Source organism: Ptychodera flava, chromosome 16, assembly GCF_041260155.1.
Source record: "Ptychodera flava strain L36383 chromosome 16, AS_Pfla_20210202, whole genome shotgun sequence".
In the NCBI taxonomy this organism is placed as follows: domain Eukaryota; kingdom Metazoa; phylum Hemichordata; class Enteropneusta; family Ptychoderidae; genus Ptychodera; species Ptychodera flava.
The window spans coordinates 29,387,715-29,405,022 of NC_091943.1; the positions used below are offsets into that span (position 1 = coordinate 29,387,715).

Here is a 17,308-nt window from a genome sequence, read left to right on the forward strand (position 1 = left end):
GAGCAGCATTTTCAAGTAAATGCAATCAAGTATTAGGATAAATTGCCATTAGTGTCTCTAGAGAGCACAGGCCCACGGAACGTTTCGTAGATCGTCGTCGGATGGGAAGTGACTGACACTGTGAGGCCAAAGGCCGAACCTCGGTACTGTATAAGAAAGGAAGGATCGACACGAAAAAATCGACCGGTGGCCCGAAACAAACGAAAAAGCATCTACTTAAAAAAAATATTACATCGACCGGTCGGAAATACCTTCAAACTTTCAAATCTTTACTCTGGTTACAGCATTTCTTTCAAATCTGCCAGTTATGGGCGATAATTGACTGTCCGGCGAGTACTCGCACTGTATGCATTGCCACTCCGCCATTTTGATAGCTTTTTTACTCCCGAAAGCCTTTGCGAGTGGACGAGTGACCCCGTTACCGTGAAGAGTTTTGTTTGCAAATGTCAGATGGCGGGATTTGAACATCACGCTGCCGAGGCAATGGTTTGCGTTGATTGCCTTGTTGCCAGATAGCTGAAGTTGTATTCACTGACAGTATGAAATTTACCTAACGGTTAAGGGTTGAATTTAGCGGTTGTGGGGTCACGGGGTCACTCGTCACTCGTAAACAGTTCGTGTTCACTCTTAATTTAGAGATGTATTATGCGCACTCGCAGTAACGTTTTGACCCGTTGACCCTTTGCTGCGCGTGCGTAGAGCAGGAAGTTGATCGTACCTAAATGTCAGAGGTCAGAGCTAGCTCCGATCGCGCGGATCGCGCTAAGTTTTCTGCCTGACTGTCTACACGTGTGTACTCCTTCGGAAGCTTCTGCTGTATACGGTAAACTTGCCGAATCAGGTCCACAGTTACAATTGATCAGGAATCAACGGTTAATAAACCTCTTTACAGTGATCCCATGATAAATTTGTGGAACCAGCGCTTATTTTTAACTTTCCTGGGAGCACGATGCAAGGCCGCGCCTGCGTGGCAGGGCTGTGTGTTTTACCGGCGTTGGGGCCACAAAACGCCGGTACCCTGCGACGCAGAGCCCGCTGCCCGGACTTGTATTTCATGTTTGCATGCACGGCAGTTGTATTTCTTTTGGTGTTAAACTTCGCCATTGTACCGTCGACTGTTTGTCCCTCCCTGCCTGTTAATGTTGATCATTTCGAATATATTGCCATGGGGCTGTGTATGGCTTATAATAAAATATGATGCTGCATGGAGGTAGAAACTTCTTCGCCATCGCCACGGTGAACGTACGTTGATGCTCCGATGGACGACTGCACTCTAGTCTGCAGAGGTACGTCTCAGGTGATCGTCAAAACCTAAAGCTTCCGCAATGACCCTCGGGGCTAGGCTTCCATAACTGACATAGGTTTCTAAAACTGTATTTAATTTCCCTTCCCCTCAGTCTTTTGCTACACGCCAACGACGCCAAAGGAGTCTCGCCATGAAGCGGTTGGGAGGATCTGGACTAATGGAAGGAAACCAATTGAAGGGGAATTTTAGTCAGATGTACGACACCAGGATGATAAATTTGCCTAAATAAAATTTGCTTCATGTGCATTATAACGTTTGTCTAGTCAAGCTTATAGGCTGATTTTCAGGTTGTTTTGATTTTGCTCTTGTTTTAGGGAAACCATTTCTCCAAAAAACCTACACTGTAAAGTTAAGTGTTCAAGGATAGAACACCAATTAAACGCCTTTTTGTAACACTTTTTGAACGCGTCCAGACGTTCAGAAATTTAACACTACGTGTTCAACCAACGTTCAATTTTTTAAACACGTGTGCAGATTTTGAACACTACGTGTTCATCAGACATTATATTGAACACCATGGTGTTCCATATCTGAACACACGTTGCACATGAAATGTGTTCAAAAATTGAACGCATTTACGCGTTCAAAGGGCTGTAACACTTTTTGAACGCATGGACGCCGTTCAACGATAAGTGTGTTAAAGGCTAGAACACATGATATGCGCGACTTGTTGAACACCTTTAATTTTGGGCGTTCAGGAGGTGTTCAAGCCTTGAAATAACATTACAGACCACTGATATTCAGTAAAATTATTTTATTCTAAAAATACACACAAAGCATTTCTAGAGTAAAATACAATAATTTACTTGTAAAAAGGGTAAATAAACATTGCCAATTTGTATGTAAAGTTTGTCAGAGGAACATACCAATAGTGTTAACACCCTCCTATCAAAAACATAAGCAGTAAAAATCCCCATGAACACTGTAGATCGTTTTAAAAAATATGAACAAAGTAATGACAAAACAGGTTTAATTAAATATTGTGGATTACGTTTTGCGGTCCATACTTGTTTAAAATGTACAAAAAAAATCATCTGAAAAAGCTCAAAATTTGGCTTACTTATTGTGTTGAAAATACATATATGTATGGAATGCATACTTCATTGTTGTAAGATGGTTTCTTAAAGACATTTCCTCTTGTATAGACAATTGTAAATTTTGAAGAAAAAAAGTTAGTCAAGGCTTCTCTAGTGCACATGGTATATAGTTGTCCACATTAAAGTAAACACAACATGTCAAGTTGTCAAAGTGTCACAGTAAGGCACAACATGCAGAAAGTGGGGAAAATTGGTCCTTGGCAGGGTAAAACCTATTTCCTTGTCCAACGAAGTCCTTGATAAACAAAGAGGTTTGTTTGTTTGTAATATCTTTAAATAAACAATGAAATAAATCGGTGACATTTCAAAAATCTACTCAGAAATTAAAAACATATTCGTAAAGACCTTTCAAATTCTGGTGTACCTTGCTATTAATTTTATACAAATGTTTTTACCAAAAAATGGTAAAAATCAACCCTTAAATTAAAAAATGTAGATTTCATCATAACGTATATATATCACATTCTGGTAATCCCTCATATCTTAAAAATGTCTGAAATGTCTTTAATTTCTCAAAAATACAAAGTTCCAAATTTCTGCATAATTTGAACAATCTGAAAAAGGCTGTCAGTAGAGATCTATGTCCTAAATATCAAAGTTGTTCAATTAGCAGTTTGAAGAAGATTTTTAAAGATTTTTTGCCCAAAAATGACGAAAATTGCCATGAAACATAAAAATTTGAATATTTCATCACAACTAGCACAAATTTGACTAGGGTCATTCTTAGGGACATGTTTACCAAATATTGAAGACGTCAGTAAAAGAGAAGAAGATTTTTGCCAAAAATAGCAAAATATAAATTTGCATAGTTCATCATAATTTGAACATATGTGATTAGGGTAATCCCTGGGGACCTGTAATCTAAATATTAAAGGATTCGTACAGGCTGTTTTGAAGAAAAACCTTGGGATGTACAAATTTGAGGGCAATGCTACACATCCACCTATTTAGCTGACGGCAAAGCTAAAAACCAGTTGCTAAGAACAAGAGACGTGTTGAGCTACAATACAAAATTCTCTTAGGTTTGGTAGCATGCTATGATCAACTAAATGTTAGAAGGGCATAAGCTTCCAAAGACGTGAAGTCTCCTTTATCAGATGCAAGGGGGAATGAAAAATTGAAGCAGAAAGGGACAGAAAATTCAGAGTGAAAATTTCAGAAAATTCAGTAATTCAGAGTGGACATTTTTACTCTGAATTTTCCGTCGCTTTCAGCTCTTATTTTTCATTCCACCCTTGCATCTGATAAAGGAGACTACACGTATGTGAAAGCTTATTCTCCGGCAACATTTAGTTGATCATAGCATGCTACCAAAGCTTAGATTAATTCAGAAAAAAATACAGAAACTTATCAAATTCAGTTACTGACCCTCGGAAGTTTAAATCTACACTAGAGATGAACTGGGGTTCTCAAACTTGTTTCCGGACAGCTACCTGTGCACTCATCTTGTTCATTATCTGTACCACCAGCTTCTGTAACAACTCTTCGATTTTCAGTTATATCCAACTTTTTACATCCTGAAAATAATGCAACAATAGGTAATATGGCGAGATGAGACTTTAAATGAAAGACAAGGAGCTGATTAGGTTAAGGAAAAGGGGAGACTTTCATATACAGTGCCTCTTTTCAATACTGTTACAAAATATTGGCTTCTTCTTGTCATCAACTGATTAAAATAAAAAAGCCAAACTCTTTTATGCTGAAACAATACATTGTATACTCTACAATGTTTAATTGATTTTTTACATGCGATTGTCTCTACTAAAAGACATGTGTCAGCTGTGATTACGCAGCGGTACTATGCAAGGCGTATCGATCGCGCTCAGGTCAAGGGTTATCGCTACAGTTGTGTTGCAATGACCCTTGACTCGAGTGAGATCGATCGATAGGCCATGGCCAAAGTACCACTGCGTATTCACAGCTTGTTGTTGGTATACCAGCCACTAAATGAAAAAAAGGTTTCTTCACGTAGTTTAAGCTATTTCAAAGTACAATACGATTAATTTCGAAGGATATTAATACAGATGCTTCAAAATCTAATACCTTTTACTATTTTGGAGAGAAAACTTACCCTTTCTGGTCTTGCTTCCGCACGATCACGACTTCAGGGTGCGCTTACACGAAAAATGTCGCAACTTCCGTTTTGATGCATCATGGGATAGGAAAAAGCACCAAACTTGAACACCAAGTGTTTAGAAATAGAACGCCTCTTGCACGCCGATGTTAAAATTAAAACGTTCATGATGGTTTTCTGATTTTCTTTTCAAATTTTCAAAATTTCAACACGTAATAAACGTATAAAATTATTTTGTATACTTTCTTTTTTAGAAAAAACATGCTTTCAGCAATTGTTGACCGGAAATATTTTTCACTTAGTGGGAAATTCGTTACACCAAAATGTGTGTACGTTTGCCGGACAGCGAGGCAGTAGTAAATTTAATATAGACCATTGTAAAGTAAAAAAAACTAAAGATTGTTAATTGTTTCACAGTATTGTAAAATTTCTGTGATGCTGAGTTTTTGAACACTTGAAGGAGAGATGGTTGTTAACACTACGTGTTCAGGTTTAGAACACCATTGTTAATAATATGAACACTAGTGTTAACAATATGAACACTAGCCGTTCAAATTTGAACACCGACACGTACATTTTGAACGCGTAAAGACGCGTCTAGCGTCCGCTATTTTTACAGTGTAGTTTGAGGGTTTTCTTTCGGTTTTGTTCTTATTTTTTTATCGTCATATTTTTTGCACAGTGCAATGAAAGCATTTGTTCTTATTAGGTTAACATAAAAGACACATGTCAGCAGAATATCACTCATAGTTAGTTACTCAACAGGACTGTCCATGCAGCACTATAAAGTACTACAAAAACAAGACAGAGAAACATTTATTTACTGCAAGAGTATTTATTTGAAAATATAATACTTATATTGTTATACATGTTCATGGTGTTGTGAAATATAATAAAGATACTGCAATATGATTTAGTAGTGTCTTTTTAGTGTCTTTTTAATTCAGATCCTCAGTCATGAAAAGCAATACAAAATTACTGGAATAACAATACTGACTAAGTTCAAGGTATCTCTTGTAGAAATACCCAAACTGCAGACCTTGAAGATGCATCACCAAATTGACTAATCACAGGGCCAGGTTACTTATCCATGTGACCCCATACATATATCATCTAAAAACAAAAACTTTGCTTGGCAACCCTAACATCAAAATGTTTTGACTCTCCAGAAGACAATTGTTATTGTACTCTACAATATCTGATACATGCAATATTTATTTTCAAACGAGATCAAAATCCTAAATATTTATAATGGTGTATTTCCCCTCTTATCACTTAACATCGAACTCAGTTTAAGTTTGAACCCATCTAAAGTGCGGTACGTACCAATGACTTGATTCAATTCGTATACTGCCACTAGACGTAGCCGGCCCTGCGTACAACGCTGTATGTTCCTGGCGTTACACGGATGGGAGGACGTATAGCGCCGGGAACACACACTATTGTACGCAGGGCTACCACTTGACGCAGCTGAACACTTGGATGAAACTATGGACAATTGAAGGCTGTATTTTTTTCACTAAAAGAATTCCTTCGCGGGCTGTTCTATAAGTCGCCATGCATGAGATCGTTATATTCTTGGTACGTATACAAAGCTAAAAACGTCGGAATTTCCAAAAATAGAAGTAGGCCGCGATGCATGTAAGGAAATGCCGAGTGTCCCCAATGTCCCCCAAGGCGCAACGGCCATAAAATGCTGGCCTTTGTGTCCACCAATTGTTCATCGACAGTGGTTTTCACGTGGGATGAAAAAATCGGCCGAAAAAGACACTGTACGATGGATTTGAATATAGCTGAATGAAATCATGGATATTCTGACAGAAACAACATGGCGGAAACCCTGAAGGATCGCTGAAAGTATTGCATAAAATCTACCGGAAATCCTAACTTTCCACCCTCGCTGGTAGCCATGACGTTAACTGAAAGTCCAAACTGTTTCTGCTTCCAAGCTTGACCCGAATATGTCTCTCCATCGCCTTTACACAAGAGCCGAAAGCACCCGGTGCGGTGTGCGTACCCTGAGAAAAATCCATTTTCGTGTTGAACGGGTCGCTTATGCAAATGTGGAACTGCGCATGCGCAATGCTCCAAAATACATCTCTAAATTAAGAGTGACACGAACTGGTAAAAAGAGTTTTGGAAGAGTCACACAAGCCATAGTTGATCGCTTCCGTAGACATTCCTTGAAATGTGTGCCCTTCAAGACGTATGCCAGCACTCCTGAAGTAACAGTGGAGGAACTACTACAATCAGCATTAGCCAAGGTGGATGAATTGATCTTACGCACAGACACCCGAAATAAAAATCTTAGATAAACGTCGTAAGCTAAAGGCATGCATACAACAGTGTTCGTCGCACATACTTCTTTATGGTAAAGAACTTGAAGTGTGGTGGAATCAGAGTGCAGTATCTGTAGACCATTCAGAATGACGGGTGATTTTAAGAACGTCCATGCTATTCAAGGTTAGTAAAATATGTGTATGTGCATTTTTGTAATAAGCTTTAATATACAGCGATGTCAGTCAGTAAATGTGCTGATAAATATGACCACATTACAAGTACAAGTGCCGTGAGGAGTCAGCCACTGTGACTTAAACAATATTACAAAATCCATGCCCTGTAAGAAGGAAACGAATGCTTGATGCAGAACTCATCAACTTATCACTGAGTGGTGAAATAGTTACAGTAGTTATGCGACACTTTTTCTCTTTCTGGCCTTTGTGTCGTGAATCGGGTTCGTACAGGGCTTTACACAGTGCGTGTATCTTACCAGGGAGAAGTGGTAGCCTGGCCGAGTAATACTACACTGCTTAGAGGCCCGTAAGGGTTTCTGACTTAATGGTACCTGCCGGCGAAGTTCTGCTGGGGTTAACGCCCAACCCAGGCCAATAAAACACCGGGAGTCGTGTATTACAGCTCTCTGCCATTCGGCTTATATTCTTTAATGGTTAAATACAGCATTCAACAGGAACTACAGCAACAGCTTACTGGAACTAAAGCAACAGCTTTACTGCTAAACTCTCTGATCTCTAAACTCTCTGCTTACTTTATTCAAGATCATACGTAGCTCCACTCAGCAGGGAATGGATGTCTGGAATGCCAAGTATGCCCACTGGAACTATTCTACAGCAACGGAGTACTGGAACAAACTATCTTTCTGTTAAGATAGTCTAGCAAGGCTAGAGCAGCAACACCAGAGTTTCAGGTGATACTCTGGGAACAGAAACGAGCAGCATACAGCCATTAACCAAGTCCTTACTGGACTTACCCCTCCGCTCGCTTAAGGAATCTGCAAGGATAACGTCACATTACCCCCTGCTCAGGATATCTGCAAGCCTTGCCGCCGAGACGTCTGAGATGTTTCGTACACATACAGCAACTCCGTTCTATCAGCAACTCCGTTCTATCTGCTTACAAAACTCTTAGTCCAGAACTTAGAGATCTCTGCTACTACTGCTGGGCATAACAGCAACCTTCCCTGTGCGTGGAGTAGCGCCCGATGCTAACTCAACAAAATCACATAAAACACTGGCTTAAGTATGACTTCTCTGCCAATCAGAAGCTACTTTTGCACACGAACAAAGCCTTAAGCCAATGACATACAAACGCTTGCTCATTATGATTGCCTAATCTGTATATTAATATCCCTACTTAATATCATCTTAATACTAATACTGCCACTTTGGCAAAAAACAACTGTCAGAAGAAGTGATAAATGACTACACACTCTAAGACAAAGAGACGCATTGGAATGTAGTCCAGTCATGTCATCGGATATGTCTACTAATCTCTTAAGTGCATGTACCAAGGACAGTGCGCTACTCGATACTATAATTAAACGTAAACACAACAATTAAAAGGCACCTAACAAATTAAGAAACTATTACAAAGACGTTTACACATCCAGAAACGTCACATTACCCCTCCTTTGAGTTCCATAACTCCCTTGCAAACAAACAAACCTTTTTGTTTATGAAGGACTTTGTTGGACAAGGAAAGGTTTTACCCTGCCAAGGACCACTTTTCCCCACTTTCTGCATGTTGTGCCTTACTGTGACACTTTGACAACTTGACATCTTGTGTTTACTTTAGTGTGGACAACTATATACCATGTGCACTAGAGAAGCCTGGACTAACTTTTTTTCCTTCAAAATATACAATTGTCTATACAAGAGGAAATGTCTTTAAGAAGCCATCTTACAAAAATGGAGTATGCATTTTATACATATACGTGCTTTCAACGCAATACGTATGCCAAATTTTGAGCTTTTTCAAACTTTTTATACGTTTTTAACAAGTATAAACATAAAACGTAATCCACAATATTTAAGTAAAACCTGTTTTGTCATTACTTTGTTCATATTTTTTAAAACGATCTACAGTGTTTATGGTGATTTTTATTGCTTTTGTTTTTGATAGGAGGGTTTTAACACCGTTGGTATTTTCCTCTGACACATTTTACATACAAAGTGGCAATGTTTATTTGCCCATTTTACAGTAAATTATTGTATTTTACTCTAGAAATGTTTTGTGTATTTTTAGAATAAAATAATTTTACTGAATATCAGTGGTCCGTAATGTTATTTCAAAGTTTGAACAGCCCTGAACGCCCAAATTAAAGGTGGTCAACAAGCGCGCATTATGTGTTCTAGCCTTTAACACACTTATCGTTGAACGGCGTCCATGCGTTCAAAAAGTGTTACAGCCCTTTGAACGCGTAAATGCGTTCAATTTTTGAACACATTTCATGTGCAACGTGTGTTCAGATATGGAACACCATGGTGTTCAATATAATGTCTGATGAACACGTAGCGTTCAAAATCTGCACACGTGTGTTCAAAAATGAACGTTGGTTGAACACGTAGTGAACGTCTAGCCGCGTTCAAAAAGCGTTACAAAAAGGCGTTTAATTGGTGTTCAATCCTTGAACACTTAACTTTACAGTGTGGGGCCCTACGAAGGTATTGCTGCTCAAACAGTGTTACACACACAGCCCGCTTCACACAAAACTTTAAGTGAAATATCATAGCATGTTAATTCTCAGCAAGAAAGAAGGTGTTCATTGACATATCATTGAATTGCAATTTTCAAAAATAGGAGAAAAATGTAATTTTAGTGTCCCAGAGGTGGATTGTAGAGAAAAAATTACGGGGATTTTCATTGACACCTGGAGAATAAGATTTAGACTTCGAGTATCCCCATTGTGTACCTCAGTACGTACAAATTCGTCTTTATTGCCCTGTGTGCAAGCAAGTCTGCCTGAACTATGTTATTAAGACCAGATATGAACTGAACATGCTCACGTGTTTCATTATATATTGCAGTTATGTGTAAATTTGAACCTTCGCCACATGTTTGCAACTTCATTGAAAGTGTTATGATCAACATAATGAATAATATTCACCACAGATTGATTCTAAAGCAAAGTATATATCCCCAATCAGGAAAGTTCATTAAAATATGCAAATTAGGAATTGACTGAAATGTTCTCATTAAAATGCAAATTAGGAATTGGCTGAAGTAAAAATGTTAAATGACTTTCAATAATCTCGTATCATAATATCTTTAATGTACAAAGCAATTCGTCAACTTTGGTCTAGTCAAGACAGATAAATATCCTTAATTAGGAAAGTTCATAACATTTGCAAATAAGGAATTGGCTAAAATAAAAATTCTTAATGACTTTCAATGTTGTATCATAGTATCTTTAATGTACATACCAAGTTTCATCTAATTTGGTCTAGTCAATACAGATAAATTCCTTAATTAGGAAAGTTCATTAAATATGCAAATTAGGAATTGGCTGAAGTAAAAATGTTTAATGACTTTCAATAATGTTGTTTTATAGTATCTTCAATATATGTAGCAAGATTCATCATACTTCGGTCAAGTCAATTCAGATATATATCCCTAATTAGTGAAGTTCATTAAATATGCAAATAAGTATTTGGCTGAAGTAAAAATGCTTAATGACTTTCAAAATATTAGATCATAGTATCTTTAATGTACATAGCAAGTTTCATCAATTTTGGTCAAGTCAATTCAAATAAATATCCCTTATTTCAAAAGTTCATTAAATATGCAAAGTAAGAGTTTGATGAAGTAAAAATGCTTAATGACTTTCAATAATGTTAAATCATAGTATCTTCAATATACATACCAAGTTTTGTCAATTTTGATCAAGTCAAATCAGATATATATCCCTAATGAGGAAAGTTCATTAAATATGCAAATTATCCATTATCTTTTGATGTTAGTTTAGTTTAGTTTATTGCATTCCAAGGCCTCCGGCCCATTTGCAAGGAGTTACAATTCAAAAATTATACAAATGGTTAACGGAAAAGGAAATTGAATTGATTTGACAGGTAAAGAGAAATTACAATTTAGTTTCACTTGAAAGAATTTCTGAGCGAAGCTGAAAAGCTTTGTAAACAAATTTACATAACTTAATTAAAGTATTCTCATCTCTTGATCGTAGTAAACGTAGAAATTTACACTTATTTGGATGAATAAGAAATTCTTTTGCAAAATATATTAACCGAAGCTTGTCAAAAACAGGGCATTCAATATTTTTTCAGCGAGTCTCATCAAATTGTTGCAGTCGTTGTCAATATATATCTGTTTTTTTTTCTAAAATCATTAATTATGCAAACGAGCAAAAAGTAAGCAAGCCACACCCACCAAAAACTAATCAGTTCTTGCCATTTGCATACTGAATCTATGTACCAGATTTGATTCTGATCTGATGAGCCGTTTTTGAGATATTGAGTACACAGACAGACAGACAGACAGACAGACAGACAGACAGACAGACAGACGGACAGACAGACAGACACACAGACAGACAGACATCGCTGCGACATATGCTCACGTGTGTCAACACGTGAGCAAAAAATCACATTGATCTTAAATTGACGGAAAATGATACGAATTTACACAAATTAGCATGATTATTTCCGAAGTGCAACAAACAAGAGAAGATAAGAACCGTACCTTACTTCAGAGGGCGCTTGCGAAAGATACCCTGCGCAATTTGATTAAAATCAGCTGTTTGTGCGGTCGGTATTTTCGCCTTCCTCAATTCGATGTGGTCTTTCTTGCTCTAAGGGAGCCTTTAGTAATTACAAGGGGGGTTGGCCGGGGGAATTGGGGGGAGGGTCACCTTTTAGAAAATAGTTCAAGGGGGAGGGTCACTTTTTATAAACCTCTCTTGAGGGGAGGGTCACTTTTGACAGAAGCTGATATTATAGCAAAACTTTGATTGTCTGTGTGATATTTCCTGAAAAGGAAATCACCAACAAAATACGTCACACCTATAGACCGCCATGCATAGTGAATTGACATTTTGGTGAAATTCCAAAACTCATATTTCTTGCACAACCATGGACTTGTAACCATTCTAATCTAATCAAGAACAATAATATGAACAATCAAGCATACATAAATTATTCATAGTTTCCATCATAGACCCCAATGCATAGTTTATGCGACATTTTGGTGAAATTCCAAAATCATATTTCTTGCACAACCATGGACTTGTAACCACTCTAGTCTAATCAAGAACAATAATGTGAATAATCAAGTATACATAAATGCACAGATTTGTCTAATTTTGTACTAAAAAAATTATTTATAGTTTCCATCATAGACCGCAATGCATAGTGAATCGACATTTCATGAAATTCCAAAATCAAATTTCTTACACAAGCATAGACTTGTAACCACTCTAGTCTAATCAAGAAAATTAATATCAATAATCAAGAGTACACAAATGCAAATATTGACCTAGTTTTGTATTGAAAAAACTATTCATAATTTCATCATAGACACCATGGATAGTGAACCAACTTTTTAGATGAAATTCAGAAATCAATTTCTTGTACACAAATGTTCATTTTACTTCCCTATTCAAGCAAAGTACATTTAAATACATTATCAAACATATATAAAATACAGATATAGCATGTTTTGTGGGGGTAAATTGTCAATAATTTGCCTGATAGACTCCATGTATTATGATTTGATATTTTTGGATGAAGCACTAAATCAGCTACATCTTGCCTTCTTATAGTTGCATAAAATATGGTGACCCTCCCTAAAATGTATGAAATACCATATCTCATCAAAATTCTTGCGTGATAAATTGCGACTGTCCCTCCAAAAACACCAGCCCTCCCCTCTGTAATTTGTCCCTAACATAACAATTAAACCAATTATTATGTAAATTAGCTGATGCTGTTTTTGTTATTCCCGTGGAGGATACCGCAGTGGGGGGGGGGGGGGTCAAGTTTAAAAATGTCGGACAAGGGGGAGGGTCACATTTTAGACAGGGGATAGGGGGAGGGTCACATTTTACGATACAGGTTGTTTTGCAAATTCCCCCGGCCCACCCCCCTGTAATTACGAAAGCTCCCTAACAACGCCTACTCCTCGGCTGAAGTAACATAACCCGGCCCCAAAACGAACCCGTCTCCCAACACTACACTCTATCAAAAAGGGGTTGCACATACTCGATCACCGACCATCTTGCGCGACTCTTACCAGAATAAAGTGTAGTCGTATGCGTCCACACACGAATTGTACTCGGGACTGAACTACGTATAACCACTAGCACATTGAAACTTAGAGAAAATTCTGTTTAACTGATTATATGTAGCTAGTTAGATCAACGATGTTACAGTAAACCATAGACAGAATTTAGAAAGAGAGTATTTTAAAACAGTGAGCGCGTTTGTCGCAGGGCCGGTCCTTCTCTTCATTTTAATCAGATTACCCGCTGCGCTGAAACTCCAACAAATAAACGGCGCGACTGATCACAAATTTCAGTCGGAGGTCAGGACTCTCGCATAGCGCCCCAAGAACCCGGAAGTAGTGCACCTCCATCCAAAGTTCCACAAGACGCTTGTCATGCAGGAAGTCAAAACTGACTTGAAAACGAGACTTTTTTCGTGTAGTTTTTTTTTTTTCGCATAGTAAGTTTTTAGTGTCTAATCTGTCAAATCTGTCTTATTTTCCATTTTTCCATTTTCCATGTTCCATTTTTTATTTTCCATATTTCCGGGAATTCCCCTCAACGTTCCTGTGACGTATGTGTGCAGACATTCCATTCGATCATTCGAAGCACACTTTGTTCGTGGTGAAAGGAGAATAGCGCAACTTACCATGATGCCCGACCTGGAGCTGTAAATAGTTGCTTGAAAAGAAAACTATAGGCCTATACCAACAACACTTTTCTGTAAGTAACAATCACGATTTTAATTCACATAGTTTGTATTGCACTTGCATGTTCCAAATAAATTTAAATTCAAAAGAGAAAAAGGACAGCTGTATACGTAGACCATTGACTGCCAAGGTCTGATTTACCATGAGGAGTGGGCATATTCCGGTATTCGATTCATGTTATTTATGAGGAATCGTACCCTATCGCTTAACGTTAACGCATATGTAAAATTATACTATAAAACATCACTTTCCAAGCTAATGTAAAACTTACAAGTCTTAATGCCTTGTCCACCTAAGATGCCACGTACTCATGCTTTTGGCCATTTCAAAACTGGTGTAGGTTGACCCTTAAAGGGCTGTTGAAGTAAAAAGGAAATCGCTGAAAAGGTGATTTTCTCTCGTTAAATAATACATGAAAAGCACTAGCAAAAAATTTACGGCAGAAAAATGGTTAAAGTGCGTATTTTCCTGGAGAAAATGCGTTTTCCGAAGCTTAGTCACATTTTCCCGCGAAAACAAACCCAGAAGTGTGACGTCACTTTAAGAGCAGCCTATCTGTACTTGCCTTGAACACGATGGCGACTTCTGTCGAGTACCGCGACCAAGACAGTGTTAGAGGACGAACAACAGCTAGATTTTGGGCTGTAGGTCTCTATCAAATTGTGTCAGTCATACTGACTAAACGCTCTCCGGCTGTATCGTACTGTTGTCAACTGTTATGTTAGTCCTACTGACAAAACGCTCGCTCGCACTGTCCGTATTATCCATGGAGGTAAATCTTTTCTGGTACCTCCATGGTTATTAACTATTATCGTACTGTCTTCTATGTCTGTCCTGACAAAACGATATGGGTTGGGCTGCGCCGCTGATAAAGGCCGAAAAGGCTAGGCTGTCATCGCCGAACAAACCGGGGTTGTGAACATTACCGACCGAAACATTTTGGGCTAAAACCTACAAGTGCCGAGTGTATCATGTATCTGTGTATGATCTGTTGCAAGAGAGTGCGCGAGCTGCAGTGTTTTCGAATCATGTACGCCTGAAAACTTATAATCTTTAACATAGTTTTGACGTGACATTCAGCGCCTATATAAAGTGAATTGCTTTGAAGCATTGGCATTAGACGAACTAGACATATTGTCTAAATCGAGGTGTTGCCAACATTGTCGGGTGCAATTAACAGCTAAGTGGTCACATGAGTCGATCATAAAAAATTAACTCTGCAAAGTTTAAATATTTTCTAGCAGGAGGTCAGACGTAGTCAAAACAAGTCATCGTTGATGACACAGTCCCCACTTGTTAATGGGTGCTTTGATTACAGGTCCTCAGAGAGGATAGAGTCCTCTTCATTAGGTCTGTGATAAAAATACTTTTGAATAAATTCGCTTGATACATGTCTGAGTTGTAGTTCAGGACATGAAAAAATCGTAATAAAATGGCCACATGGTGGCCATAATGGATCGAATCACAAAACAAATAAATGTGCATATGTATGACATACGGTAGGTCAATGTCCTTGTACCAACTTTGATTAAAATTGGTTGAAATATGCCTGAGTTATGGCTTTGTACATGAAAAAATCATAACAAAATGGCCGCACAGCAGCCATATTGGATCATATCACAAAACAAATTAACATGCATATGTATGACATTGGTCAATCTCCTTGTACCAACTTTGAATAAAAGTGCTTGGTACATGTCTGAGTTATGGTTCTGGACATGAAAAAACGTTATAAAATGGCCACACGGCGGCCATATTGGATCGTATCACAAAACAAGTCAATGTGCATGTGTATGACATAGGTTGATGTCCTTGTACCAACTTTGAATAAAATTGGTTGAGATATGCCCGAGTTATGGCTCTGTACATGAAAAATCGTAACAAAATGGCCGCACGGCGGCCATATTGGATCGTATCACAAAAAAATTGATGTGCATAGCTATGACATTGGTCAATGTCCTTGTACCAACTTTGAATAAAATCTGTAGAAACATGCCTGAGTTATGGCTCTGTACATGAAAAAATCGTAATAAAATGGCCGCCTGGCGGCCATATTGGATCGTATCACAAAACAAATTGATGTGCATCTGTATGACATAGGTCAATGTCCTTGTACCAAGTTTGAATATAATCGGTTGAGATATGCCTGAGTTATGGCTCTGTACATGAAAAAATCGTAACAAAATGGCCGCACGGCGGCCATATTGGATCGTATCACAAAAGAATTGACGTGCATATCTATGACATTGGTCAATGTCCTTGTACCAACTTTGAATAAAATCAGTTGAAACATGCCTGAATTATGGCTCTGTACATGAAAAAATCGTAATAAAATGGCCGCCTGGCAGCCATATTGGATCGTATCACAAAACAAATCGACGTGCATCTGTATGACATATGAAGTAATCCTTGTACCAAGTTTGAATGAAATCGCTTTGGGCATCTCTGAGATATCTGCGTGAACGGACGGACGGACGCACGCACGGACGCACGCACGCACGGACGCACGCACGCACACACGCACGGACACGACCAAACCTATAAGTTCCCCCGGACGGTGTCCGTGGGACTAACAATACCACTCATATCCAAGCACTGCACAGCCCGCTAACTGTCCAGGACGTATGCTGTCACGTTTATAGTGCCTTTCGCATGTACAAATTTTTGAACTTTTGATTTTTTGTGTGCCTGTTAAAAACTGTAATGTAATTGTAATTCGTAGAAGTATTATAATTTGTTGAACTAAGCAACAACAAGTGACTGCGTTGAAGGCAGACATGATGTGTCTGGATTGGGTGATGTTGTTTAGACTACGTCTGACCTCCCGCTAGACAATGTTTCAACTTTTGCAGAGTTGATTCCTTTATGCTCGCTTTATGTTACCGCTTAGCTGTTCATTGCACCAGACAGTGTTGGCAACACCTCGATTTAGACAATATGTCTAGTTCGTCTAATGCCAATGCTTCAAAGCAAGTCACTGTAAGACATGGAAAATTGTGTTCTCCATAATCATGACTCGGTATCTCACTTTATATTATTCCCATCGATCTGTAGACGTTGATTAACCGACTGTCAAAGGTCACGCCATGCCAGGCAATTGCCGAGCTACACCAGCCAACGGCATATACGTTTTTTCAATGAATCATTCTACCGCACGTTTTTAAATTCAATTGTGAATTTCCAATATTTTTCACAGCTTAATTTCTTCGGCAATGTAAGCTTAGGTCTGTTGTTGTTGTTGTAACTTCTACACTGAATACATCGTCAAGTGTGAACGGTATGATAATTAATCGCTGCGACTTTAAATGTATTACAGCAGACGATCGATTGCGCGATTGTGCAACACATGGTTTGGCCACTGTATCACAGCAGTCGTTCGACATGTTCGGTTACGTAGAACTCGTGGGGTAGAACTACACCACCAAAATAGTCTAGCCAATCACTAGTTTTATTGATAAATCTTATAAATTAGGGCTTGCCTCTTGGAAAATCCATGATCGTATTCCGTGAAAATAATCGTCAGTGAAGTGTTTGTAGCGAAGTACGCGCCTGGCTAGGGCGAGTCGCAAAACCCAGACCGAGACGAGACCAAAAGACATATCTTACTGA

The 17,308-nt window shown here is 38.4% G+C and overlaps 1 long non-coding RNA gene across 1 annotated transcript; it reads left to right on the forward strand.

Annotated features, from left to right (window-relative positions):
- The first annotated feature begins 358 nt into the window (after window positions 1-358).
- Window positions 359-13,708, forward strand: LOC139115016 (uncharacterized). The gene is made up of 3 exons (XR_011548014.1): window positions 359-613; window positions 6,610-6,940; window positions 13,576-13,708. It is a non-coding gene; the product is annotated as an uncharacterized lncRNA (long non-coding RNA).
- The last annotated feature ends 3,600 nt before the right edge of the window (window positions 13,709-17,308 follow it).